Source organism: Schistocerca cancellata, chromosome 5, assembly GCF_023864275.1.
Source record: "Schistocerca cancellata isolate TAMUIC-IGC-003103 chromosome 5, iqSchCanc2.1, whole genome shotgun sequence".
Taxonomy (NCBI): domain Eukaryota; kingdom Metazoa; phylum Arthropoda; class Insecta; order Orthoptera; family Acrididae; genus Schistocerca; species Schistocerca cancellata.
Window position 1 is genome coordinate 751,369,839 of NC_064630.1, and position 13,610 is coordinate 751,383,448.

The 13,610-nt window shown below is 46.0% G+C and overlaps 1 protein-coding gene across 1 annotated transcript in view; it reads left to right on the top strand.

Annotated features, from left to right (window-relative positions):
- Positions 1-13,610, top strand: part of LOC126188065 (RNA-binding protein Raly-like) — a 1,094,525-nt gene that overhangs the window by 982,340 nt on the left and 98,575 nt on the right. The window lies entirely within an intron of this gene.

The window sequence follows — 13,610 nt, forward strand, 5'->3', positions numbered from 1 at the left end:
TGACCGAGACGTGTAACCAATGGCACCCCATACCATCACGCCGAGTGATACCCCAGTATGGCGATGACGAACACATGCTTCCAATGTGCGTTCACCGTGATGTCGCCAAACACGGATGCGACCATCATGATGCTGTAAACAGAACCTGGATTCATCCAAAAAAAATGACGTTTAGCCATTCGTGCACCCAGGTTCGTCGTTGAGTACACCATCGCAGGCGCTCCTGTCTGTGATGCAGCGTCAAGGATAACCACCGCCATGGTCTCCGAGCTGATAGTCCATGCTGCTGCAAGCGTCGTTGAACTTTTCGTGCAGATGGTTGTTATCTTTCAAACGTCCCCATCGGCACACTCAGGGATCGAGACGTGGCTGCACGATCCGTTACAGCGATGCGGATAATATGCCTGTCATCTCGACTGCTAGTCATACGAGGCCGTTGCGATCCAGCACGGCGTTCCGTATTACTGTCCTGAACCCACCGATTCGATATTCTGATAACAGTCGTTGGATCTCGACTAACGCGAGCAGCAATGCCACGATACGATAAACCGCAATCGCGATAGTCTACAATCCCAACTTGATCAAAGTCGGAAACGTGTTGGTACGCATTTCTCCTCCTTACACGAGGCATCACAATAACGTTTCACCAGGCAACGCCCGTCAACTGCTGTTTGTGTATGAGAAATCGGTTGGAAACTTTCCTCATGTCAGCATGTTGTAGGTGTCGCCAGCGGCGCCAACCCTGTGTGAATGCTCTGAAAAGCTAATCATTTCCATATCACAGCATCTTCTTCCTGTCGGTTAAATTTCGCGTCTGTAGCACGTCATCTTCGTGGTGTAGCAATGTTAATGGCCAGTAGTGTATCTTAACGTCCTAAAACAGGGGTGGTTGTTCACGCGAGGAAATCTCTAGCGCGCAAGTGCACACTTCCCCCTCTACCACGTCACGCCGTCTCATTGGGGGCAGGGGGAGAGGGTAAAATGCGAAGCATCACCTACAGGTTTGTTTCACACACTGCTTGGGAACTTCTAAAGAATAACTGCTACTATGGAACTAGCAACAGTTGGTATGGAACACCTGACGAATGATAGTACAAGGAAATGTAGTTGGCACGACGTGTTAAATGGAGTGAAGCCATTGCACGAATGGTCTGTATGCATTTGACAGTTCACACAGTACAGTGTTCGAAGAAGATTGTTATGGAACCTGTTAGTGGGACATTCTATGTGTTATGCCACCACCATGCCTGTAAGACATCATTTCAGTGCTTGCGAGATCGTGGACGAGCAGTTGAACAGCTCGAAGCCGGTCAAAGTGTGGCCATGGGAATGGGTGTGACCAAAAGTGTCACCTTGCAATTAATAAGAGTTACTGAAGGTGGAAATACTATACAAAGGACGCAAGTGGTCGATAAGAAGTGGCGAAAATGAACTAATAGGTAGATTCTTGCAGACCATACTACCGCTTCCGGTAAGCGTTTCTGCACCACAATCATTTCGCGTTTCGTTCGTGTGTTCGGAATCTTGTTAAGTGTATCCCACTGCAGTGACGCAATTGTTGGGAAAGAATTCGCTGGTGAAGCGGGCATTTTGGTTGGAATCGGGGACAATGTTCTCCGACGAATTCGGCTTTGCTGTGGCAATTGTTTCTGGCCGCCAGTTGGTGTGGAGAGAGAGGGGAACACGTGAAGCACTAGATAGCATTTTCGAACGTCGACGGTATGGCCTTATGCAGGCATTATGCACAATGGCGGACCATCGCTGCATATCTTTGCACAGCAGTAGTGCAGGGAGATCATTCTGGCTCATGTCCGTCTGTTAACGGATGCGATAGGCCCAATTTTCCTGTTTGTGAACGACAATGCCCGCCCACACAGGACCGCTGGAGTTGTCGGAATTGCTGGAAAGTGATCACGTGTGACGTATAGAATGGCCAGCGTACTGCCCGGACTTAACCCCTCAAGTCCACGCCTGGGATGCACTTCGCTGACGTATTTCTCAACTAACACCCACTTCCCAAATCTTGCAATGGTTGAAAACCGTCTTCAGGCAGAAGTGGGACAATATCCATCCCCGAGAAACTCCAAACTAGCCAGCGTACCAGGTGCAAAATGTGCATTAGTATCCGAAGAGGGCACTTCCTTTACTGAGAGCCTGATACCGTCCTTTGTACTGGCACTCTGACCTGTGTCAAACGTGAAAGCTGTTAATGTGTGTTATCCTGCTTTCCCATATGGTGAAATATGTTTCATTTCCCGTTGTAAATAGGCTGCACTTTTCTTACGCATGTGCTGTGTTTCCTGTCGCCCATTACTGCCTGTGATTATTCCATCCAACAACGTTCCTGTTCCTTTGCAATTGCCAAGCAGTGTATTTACATTCATCGACAGCATAACAAATTTTTAGTGATGTTTAATCATTTCTGGTGCGCTGAAAACATAATAACCTTGATATCTGGCTAAAATTCTTTGCGTATTGATAGAGGAAGAGAGTTTCCCAGATTGTCATTCAGGTTGACATGCAATCAGGTCTTACTTAGTTTCATAATCGAAAAAGCCTTTCAGAAACATATGTTGATCGAAATATTTATTTCACGTTTTCAGCCTCATTACGGAGAGGTGGAAATTCTTCCCAAGGAAGACAACGTAGAACGCATGGACGATTTTACCGTAAAAGAATCTACCTTTAAAACTAGGATTACACTGAAGAATGCCCAGTTCTGTCCGTAGATGCACAGGGATACTTCCAACTGAAAAGGTGAAGTGTCTCTAAAATAGCTAAAAAAGAAATGTAATATTGGCAGTGTCCTCAAACATTTACAAAGCTATTCCTGTAACTCTTTCAAAGCTACAGTGGATTGTTCAGAATTCGTGTTTCTTTAATGCGTGATCCATACCTATACACCCAACACGAAGTGCTCTCTCACGCACAGAAGATTGAGTAATGTACAAATCGTCTGCCGATAATTATAATTCTTAGCTGTTTCAGTGAAAACAAAATCTTTAAATTCTCTCTGCATGTTTTGTAATGCCTTTTCAAGGCATCCTTCTGTGTACCTCTCATTCATTTTTAAAGGACTGCAACGATCAGTAGCTATTCTCCCTCTTTAGGCACAAACAGCCACTTCCTTTATGTCACGAACAATGAAGGATAAATGGCGCTTACATCGCGATTCTGCTAAACTGAAGAAAATAGTATGTGTTCAAATGTTCAAATGTGTGTGAAATCTTATGGGACTTAACTGCTAAGGTCATCAGTCCCTAAGCTTACACACTACATAACCTAAATAATCCTAAGGACAAATCCACACACACCGATGCCCGAGGGAGGACTCGAACCTCCGCCGCGACCAGCCAGAAAATAGTGCTGATCAAAATTAGCCACACCAAATGCTGGAAGGAAATCTCGCTTCTCACTGTTAAATGAATTTAGTGCTATGCCGTGAAGGACCGAGCAAAGTCGATATGCACAAAGTTGTGCCAAGCCAACCCGAGCATCGATTCCAACAGTACAGCATAGAATGACGTTTTGCAAGCCGTGGTCTACAATACCTGAATAAATTTCAGCTTCAAAGAAAAAAAAATAAAAATTCATATTTTTTTAACCAGTAAAAAAGTGTTATAGTGTGCAAAAGGTCAAATCTAAGATATGTTATACCTGTAAGAAATAATTGGGTACGCCGCTATTTGCGACAACAGGAATTTGATAAATTGAAGACGTACAACAGTCCACTTAGTTAAAGATTTTAATTTAACATTTCGATGAAGCCTTGGTAGGATTTACATGATGAAAAATGCAATGTGACAAACAAAATGGCTCCGAGCACCATGGGACTCAACAGCTTAGGTCATAAGTCCCCTAGAACTTAGAACTACTTAAACCGAACTAACCTAAGGACATCACACACACCCATGCCCGAGGCAGGATTCGAACCTGCGACCGTAGCAGTCCCGCGGTTCCGGACTGCAGCGCCAGAACCGCTAGACCACCGCGACCGTGACAAACAAACAGTAAAATACAATATATTAGAGGAATACTCGGTAAGATCTTATGCTCTTGTTTAGACTTACACTTGATACACGTGAATACTCTCTGTCCTTTATAACTTGTTTGTGTTTGTACTGCGTCTGCAACTTGACGCCAGTGACGTGATGGATCTGTTCGGGTAGACTTATCTGGAACCTGGTCTACTGCACTCGATGCTTCTTCCATAGCAGTTCTGCTGAAGGCCTACCCCTCTTTTTTGCAGTGTCTTTTCCCTGCTCGCAGAGTGCTGCTGCCTTTCTGGATTTGATTTCTAGTAGATTATTTTGTTTATTAGGCAGGGGTTTGCAACTGTCTCAGCGCCTCTCTGCCAAGTGACAAGCGAGCTTTGAAATGACTTGCATTTCGTGAAACGTAAAGCCTCGGGGATCCATTGCTGACAAAATAGGAACTTCAGAAAATTAACAGTTCAAGTCGCAGTAAGAGTGAAACGAATCGGTCAAAACAACACAGGCGTCGGGTGTTGATATAAGTTATTAGAAACTTGTAATAATGCAGACATACGTAAATAATGAACAGAACTGGACACTGAAGTGTCCTGATGCTACGAATCAACGGAAATACTTGCTTTCACCTCACTTAATTTCACCTGTTGCAACAGTCCCCAACAGTACATAAACACCTCATGTTGCATGTTGTATACAAGCAATGTTTTCGAATTCACTTGCAAGTGGAACTTGATTATTAAATCAAAAGTTGATTTATGTCACGTTACAGATACCATAGAACAAACTAATATTTTCAGAACTCGTCTGGACGGCTCCCAACAGATTCTCCATTACAAATCTGCAAACAACGAATCAGCTATATCAGCGTCGTCTTCCTCTGAATCCGATACACTGCTTAACGAGCCACCACAACGTACACTTCTGAACAATGGAGTGTTTGCACAAAACATGCACCAATGACTATATTATTTAATATGTGGTGGACAAGTTACCCCATATGAAAATGATGGTGTCTTAGTTACCATATTAATTTTCATTTCAATAAGAAGTGGTTGCAGTAGCACGTTTTGCCATGAATCGGATAATTTATATAAACAGTTCTCACAAAAAGCATATACTTCGTAAAACAATACTTTAATTTTGAATCTACTTTGCCAGAATGTAGAAATGTCAAAAGAAGACATTGTGATTAAACCAAGTGTTTCCCATGGAACTGGAATTCCTGCTCTTATTTTTGCACAAGCTTCTAATGCACCATTTACGATCTCACAAATCATTGGAACATTCCCACTTTTATTAAATATATAACATTCTGGCAACCTATACGAATTTAACATGAAATTAAATTTCGAAACACGAAATTCCAACAAAATATCTTCCCGTATAGTTTGTATTACATCTAATTGAAAAACATCCAACGCATTTTGCAGTCTTCCACAAACAGCAATTCGTGCAAGTTTGTACAAAGTTTCCATTGTAATAGAAGTGTACTTACTATTTCTGGCAGCTCGTAAGCGACAATAGAAGTTCTCGGAGTCGATTCAGAGGACATAATGTACAGACGACACTAGCATGCCCCTTATATACTGGAGCGGTTGCTAACCAACTGCAGTTATCAATACTCATATGTCTGTCACTCCAAAACGAAAACTTTTACACGTGCCAACCTTTTGCTGGCATGGGTGCTTGCTCAGATAATTGTCCTAAAAAGACAAATTATCTCAGCGGGACAGGGACCGTCGCCATGCTGACCCCGAGGGTCCCGGTGGATAAATGACCTTGGGCGCTCATGAAACGATGACATGACGACTCAATGTTTCGAGCGCGTATCTCTGCATATAGTGGATAAATGACCTTGAGCGCTCATGAAACGAAGACATGACGACTTGTCTTCATGTTTCGAGCGCGTATCTCTGCATATAGCTATAATTTTCCGAACAGTGACAAGAACGTACTGTTTGTGTGTCTTGAACGAACGTGTGACCGAGCGAGGTGGCGCAGTGGTTAGCACACTGGACTCGCATTCGGGAGGACGACGGTTCAATCCCGTCTCCAGCCATCCTGATTTAGGTTTTCCGTGCTTTCCCTAAATCGTTTCAGGCAAATGCCGGGATGATTCCTTTGAAAGGGCACGGCCGATTTCCTTCCCCATCCTTCCCTAACCCGAGCTTGCGCTCCGTCTCTAATGACCTCGTTGTCGACGGGACGTTAAACAACGCTAACCTAACCTAACGAACGTGTGGACAGCAAGTCGCTCAATAAGTACCAGAAACGGTACAGGAACTAGCTTTGTGTAGAATCTGCACGTACCGTCAATGGCGCTCCGAAACAATCAACCTTCCATTTAACAGGATCGCTTTTGTATGACGCGAATTCGCAACATTGGGCGTTAGTAGGTTAAGCTCCGGTTTGTTGTCTACCTAGAGAGTGGCTGAGAGCAGCAAGTACTCTCGCAGTTAACTGGACGTTTCACATGGTTGTGTTATTGACTACTGGCATTTATCAACGTCTACTGTGAACTAGCATCGTTTTGGAACTACACACGAGTCTTCATACACCATTATGAACAGGTTTATGCTCTAAAGTGCATCATCAGACAGTGAGTATTGAGTTGGGAAGCGACACGGATTTCGGAAAGTGGAACATACTGTATGATTACTGGTTGTCAAATAAACACTGTTGAAAGCTTTATTTGGCAATAGCATAGATACAACACTGCTCAACAGTTACACCGTGCTTTACAACATTACTGTTAGTCCTCGTACGTTTTACACAATTTAATTTGATATGTTAAAAGTGGCACTAATATTTGACCAGGCAAAGAGCATCAGAAACTACTTCGGCTCACTTCAAGTTGTGTGTGCATCTAAAAGTAGCCATCTGCGCGTTTTCATAATTAATCATGTACACTACTGGCCATTAAAATTGCTACACCACGAAGATGATGTGCTACAGAGGCGAAATTTAACCGACAGAAAGAAGATGCTGTGATATGCAAATGATTAGCTTTTCAGAGCAGTCACACATTGATGGCGCCGCTGGCGACACCTACAACGTGCTGACATCAGGAAAGTTTCCAACCGATTTCTCATACACAAACAACAGTTGACCGGCGTTGCCTGGTGAAACGTTGTTGTGATGCCTCGTGTAAGGAGGAGAAATGCGTACCATCACTTCATAAAGGTCCAATTGTAGCCTATCACGATTGCGGTTTATCGTATCGCGACACTGATGCTCGCGTTGGTCGAGATCCAATGACTGTTAGCAGAATATGGAATCGGTGGGTTCAGGAGGGTAATACGGAACGCCGTGCTGGATCCCAACGGCCTCATTATCACTAGCGGTCGAGATGACAGGCATCTTATCCGCATGGCTGTAACGGATCGTGCAGCCACGTCTCGATCCCTGAGTCAACAGATGGCGACGTTTGCAAGACAACAATCTTCTGCACGAACAGTTTGACGACGTTTGCAGCAGCATGGACTATCAGCTCGGAGACCATGGCTGCGGTTACCCTTGACGCTGGATCACAGACAGGAGCGCGTGCGATGGTGTACTCAGCGACGAACCTGGGTGCACGAATGGCAAAACGTCATTTCTTCGCATGAATCCATGATCTGTTTAATAATGATGGTCGGATCCGTGTTTGGCGACATCGCGGTGAACGCACATTGGAAGCGTGTGTTCGTCACCGCCATAACGGCGTACCAGCCGGCGTGATGGTATGAGGTGCCATTGGTTACACCTCTCGGTCACCTCTTGTTCGTACCCTTCATTCGATCCCTGCGAAACCCTACATTTCAGCAGGATAATGCACCACTGCATGTCGCAGGTCCTTTACGGGCCTTACTGGATACAGGAAAAAGTTCGACTGCTGCCCTGGCCAGGGCATTCTCCAGCTCTCTCACCAATTGAAAACGTCTGGTCAATGGTGGCTGAGCAACAGGCTCGTCACAATACGCCAGTCACTTCTCTTGATGAACTGTGGTATCGCGTTGAAGCTACATGGGCAGCTGTACCTTTACATGCCATCCAAGCTCTGTTTGACTCAATGCCCAGGCGTATCATGGCCGTTATTACGGCCAGCGGTGGTTGTTCTGGGTACTGATTTCTCAGGATCTATGCACCCAAATTGCGTGAAAATGTAATCACATGTCAGTTGTGGTATAATATGTTTGTCCAATGAATACCCGTTTACCATCTGCATTTCTTCTTGGTGTAGCAATTTTAATGGCCAGTAGTGTATTACTCTGATTTGTTTACATTTCATAAAAGAAAAAAATGGAAATGAGCGTATGGCATCGTTGGCCGGGAGGCCCCAAACGGGAAAGTTCGGCCGCCAAGTGGAAGTCTTATTTCAATCGACGCCACAGTGGGCGACTTGGACGCAGGTGATGAGGATGAAAGGATAATGAGGACAACACAACACCCAGTCCGCGAGCGGAGAAAATCTTCAATCCGGCGGGAAATCGAACCCCGGCCTGCTTGGATGGTAGACGAGCACGTCATCACCCAGCTAAGTAGGCGGGCCTTTTCTTTTTCAAAAAAATATACGTTGATATGTGAACAGATGAGCTTAAAATGAAAGCATTTGCCGTTACTATGCTGCAGAATGTTCAATAAGGCCCTTTTGTTATGAACAAGGTTAAGCACAATTAAAACTTTTTAACGTACGTGTACGTTTCGTCTTTAGCCTTAACCTGTACAAAAAGAAATGAAGGTGAGTTCTTAATACCTACGACCTGTTTGTGAACGGTAAGGCTCCTGACAGTTCTAGCAGCGTCTACATCTACATCTACATCCATACTCCGCAAGCCACCTGACGGTACCTCTATCGGTTCTCCCTTCTATTCCAGTCTCGTATTGTTCGTGGAAAGAAGGATTGTCGGTATGCCTCTGTGTGGGCTCTAATCTCTCTGGTTTTATCCTCATGGTCTCTTCGCGAGATATACGTAGGAGGGAGCAATATACTGCTTGACTCTTCGGTTAAGGTATGTTCTCGAAACTTTGACAAAAGCCCGTACCGAGCTACTGAGCGTCTCTCCTGCAGAGTCTTCCACTGGAGTTTATCTATCATCTCCGTAACGCTTTCGCGATTACTAAATGATCCTGTAACGAAGCGCGCTGCTCTCCGTTGGATCTTCTCTATGTCTTGTATCAACACTATCTGGTACGGATCCCAGACTGCTGAGCAGTATTCAAGCAGTGGGCGAACAAGCGTACTGTAACCTACTTCCTTTGTTTTCGGATTGCATTTCCTTAGGATTCTTCCAATGAATCTCAGTCTGGCATCTGCTTTACCGACAATCAACATTATATGATCATTCCATTTTAAATCACTCCTAATGCGTACTCCCAGATAATTTATGGTATTAACTGCTTCCAGTTGCTGACCTGCTATTTTGTAGCTAAATGATAAAGGATCTGTCTTTCTGTGTATTCGCAGCACATTACACTTGTCTACATTGAGATTCAGTTGCCATTCCCTGCACCATGCGTCAATTCGCTGCAGATCCTCCTGCATTTCAGTACAATTTTCCATTGTTACAACCTCTCGATACACCACAGCATCATCTGCAAAAAGCCTCAGTGAACTTCCGATGTCATCCACCAGGTCATTTATGTATATTGTGAATAGCAACGGTCGTATGACACTCCCCTGCGGCACACCTGAAATTGCTCTTACTGCGGAAGACTTCTCTCCATTGAGACAAAACTTTTGTGTTGAGCCAACAGGTACTCTGAAATCTGCTTTTTGTCACTTTTTCTAAACAGAAAAATCTTCCTACCCTTTTTAATATTCCTATTTACGGCTGAAATCATCGATGCCGTAACCGCTTTATGATCGCTGATTCCCTGATCTGTGTTAACTTTTTCAAATAGTTCGGGTCTGTTTGTCACCAGAAGGTCTAATATGTTATCGCCACGAGTCGGTTCTCTGTTTAACTGCTCAAGGTAGTTTTCAGATAAAGCACTTAAAAAAATTTCACTGGATTCTTTGTCCCTGCCACCCGTTATGAACGTCTGAGTCTCCCAGTCTATATCCGGCAAATTAAAATCTCCACCCAGAACTATAACATGGTGGGGAAATCTACTCGAAATATTTTCCAAATTATCCTTCAGGTGCTCAGCCACAACAGATGCTGAGCCAGGGGGCCTATAGAGACATCCAATTACCATGTCTGAGCCTGCTTTAACCGCGACCTTCACCCAAATCATTTCACATTTCGGATCTCCGTCAATTTCCTTCGATACTATTGCACTTCTTACCGCTATAAACACGCCTTCCTCTTCACTGTTCAGCCTGTCTCTGCGGTATACATTCCAATCTGAGTTTAGGATTTCGTTACTGTTTACGTCTGGTTTCAGCCAACTTTCTGTCCCTAGTACTATATGGGCGTTGTGATCGTTTATTAATGAGAGCAGTTCTGGGACCTTTCTATAGACGCTCCTGCAGTTTACTATTAGCACATTAATATTGTTATTCCCTGTTGCATTTTGCCTACTCCTATCTTGCCGCGTCTCAGGAGGCGTCTTGTCGGGCCTAGGGAGGGGATTCTCTAACCTAAAAAACCCCCATGTGCACTCCACACGTACTCCGCTACCCTTGTAGCCGCTTCCGGCGTGTAGTGCACGCCTGACCTATTCAAGGGGACCCTACATTTCTCGACCCGATAGCGGAGGTCAAGAAATTTGCACCCCTGATCTCCGCAGAATCGTCTGAGCCTCTGGTTTAAGCCTTCCACTCGGCTCCAAACCAGAGGACCGCGATCGGTTCTGGGAACGATACTACAAATAGTTAGCTCTGATTCCACCCCGCGAGCGAGGCTTTCCGCTTTCACCAATTCCGCCAACCGCCTGTACGAACTGAGGATGACCTCTGAACCCAGACGGCACGAGTCATTGGTGCCGACATGAGCAACAATTTGCAGTCGGGTGCACCCAGTGCTCTCTATCGCCGCCGGTAGGGCCTCCTCCACATCTCGGATGAGACCCCCCGGCAAGCAGACAGAGTGAACACTGGCCTTCTTCCCCGACCTTCTCGCTATTTCCCTAAGGGGCTCCATCACCCGCCTAACGTTGGAGCTCCCAATAACTAATAAACCCCTCCCCCCGTGTGCCTGCTCGGACCTTGCTGAAGGAGCAGCCACATGTCCCCTCACAGACAGAGCGGGCGATGCCACACGGCCAGCCTCCACATTGACCTTCCGCCTCGTGCGCCGCGAACGCCGCTGAACCCGCCACTCCCCTTGGGGAGAGGGTGGCCCAACCGCGCCCGGTACCCGCGAAGATGTCTCGACAGCAGGGACAGTGGGTGAAGCATGTAACACCTGGGGTGTACCTTGCGACGCACCAGACTCCCCACTGCCGCTACACTCCGAGGCAGCAGCCTGAAGACGGCTGACCGCGGCCATCAACACGCTCAGCTGTTCGCGAACAGTGGCCAGCTCCTCCTGCGTACGTACACAGCAGTCACACATCCTATCCATCCTAAGGAAACAATTTACTGAAGAGAGTTAATCAACCTTTAACTAGACTGCTAATTCACTATAGGCGGCTGCTTATTCACTAAACTGTGGTTGCTAGCCACTTCTTGTAGAAAACAATGAAAATAGCACTACCTGTCTCTGGACTGTATTGAAAACAAACACTAGCGCTACTGGCACTATGGTTGACTACAGGGACTCTCTCTGACTGTATTCAAAACAAACACGAAATCTATGGAACACTATTAAGAGCACTCGAAAAATAAAGCTTCCTAAAAGCAAATACACACGGAAGAAGAAGTGACAAGTAAGAAAAATACAGTTAATACTTAAATTAAGGTAGCTCGCTGCACAGCAGACGTGAAGCAGGCGGCAGTTACGACGACACTGGTCTCCCTGGTCTTAACATGTCGAGGAGTATTAGTGAATAAGATCCAAAGTTCGCATCAGCTAGTATTACTAGCAGTTTTAATTGTAATTAGACGTAGCGCACTAACTCTTAGTGGCTAGGTTGCACTTGTACAGAACACGTCTGCAGTGCAGTTCAGTTATGTGTTCGACATTAACACTTCGTACTGGTGTGGCATAACAGCTATACCCAAGCTTTCAATCCTCACAACGCCTTTTGAAGATTCGCAACTTACGCAGAGTAGCCGATGGCCACCTGCAGTGTTCATTATTCATGGTCGTCGAATTCCAGGCGGACGGCTAGTATCGAAGCGGCGCAGTGGCCACAGGTTCCTCCAGCGCTTCACTTCTTACTGACAGCCTGTCTCTGTCTCGCTCTGTGTCTGCTGTCTCCCTCTTACTCTGTCTGGATATTATACCAACACCCAATTCAGCGCCTGGTTGACAGTCTCCAACATAAAATTTTTGTGCTCCAGATAGAAACGAAACTTTCCTGTAGCAAATACCACTCGTGCTTCTGATTCATGAACTGAATTACAAGTTTCCAACTGCACCGTTGGCCTGGTCACATATGTTACTGGCCTACGTTCACCATTCTCTCCTTCCAAAAGGACAGCCGTCGCCCCGGGCATGGACGCGTCAGTCTGACACACAGTCTGACACACAGTAAACACCGGGGCGTTCAGCTACGCATACTTCATTTGTGACAAAATAAAACACCTACAGCCGTCCTTACGATTTTATTTTATTTTGTCGCAACCACTTTCAGCACTTCAATGCACCATCTTCACGCTGTTGTTGATGCCGTACGGGTTGCCGACCGGTACACAATGAAATCCAAACCCGAAACGTAAAAGGCGTAGGCGCCCACAACCAAGTATGCATAAGCTGTCAAAACTACACACACGTGTTGGACAGCGACAACCCGGTGAGGAAAGGACACTGCCTGAATTTTACGTCAGTGGCCAGGGCAGGTAAGTGGAACGCTAACGACCACAAGGCAGAAAATTCTCCTGGTGCACTTGGACTCCAAATAACCAAAGTACAGTTAAACTCCACCGGATGGTGGAAAAACTTTAACCAACTCGAACACTCGCTGTTGCCCACGGGAATACCCCCAACAGCCAACCATGAAAACCAACGGCACAATGAGAACGGACTGGCTTCGGTAATTAAATCACCTCGCAACTGTGATGTCCTGGGTCGGTGAACCACGAACCTCGTAGCAATCGGAACAGCTCCCAAACACTCTGACGCGGCGTAGAGACCGCCAGCGAGCCCGGCCCATTGCGCCGCGCGGAGATTTCCTGGCTGATCCACACCTACCGGCCGACTCGGTATACAACAGCACGCCGACAGCATTTGAAACAACTTGTCAGTCGAAATCACACAAACTACATACAATTTCACGAACACTTGCTCGAAGAACTAGACAATACTAACGGCAGTGACAGTACGATGACAAGGGCGAATGACGAGTCAGCACACGCAGCCAACCCATAAGCGATCGCCGGCCAACACGCACGCGTCGTCCGACCACACGACCGACCGACGATCAATCAAGGTGGTCCGCACTCAAGTGATATGTATCGGCCACCGTCGGGCTGTCCGGACCTCACTGCAGCTGCACGCCCACTGCTGCCGCGTCCTAATTCACTGCCAGGTCCTAACTCCACTGCTAGCGCCTTCCAACTCACTGGCTGAGCCGAACTAACTCACATTA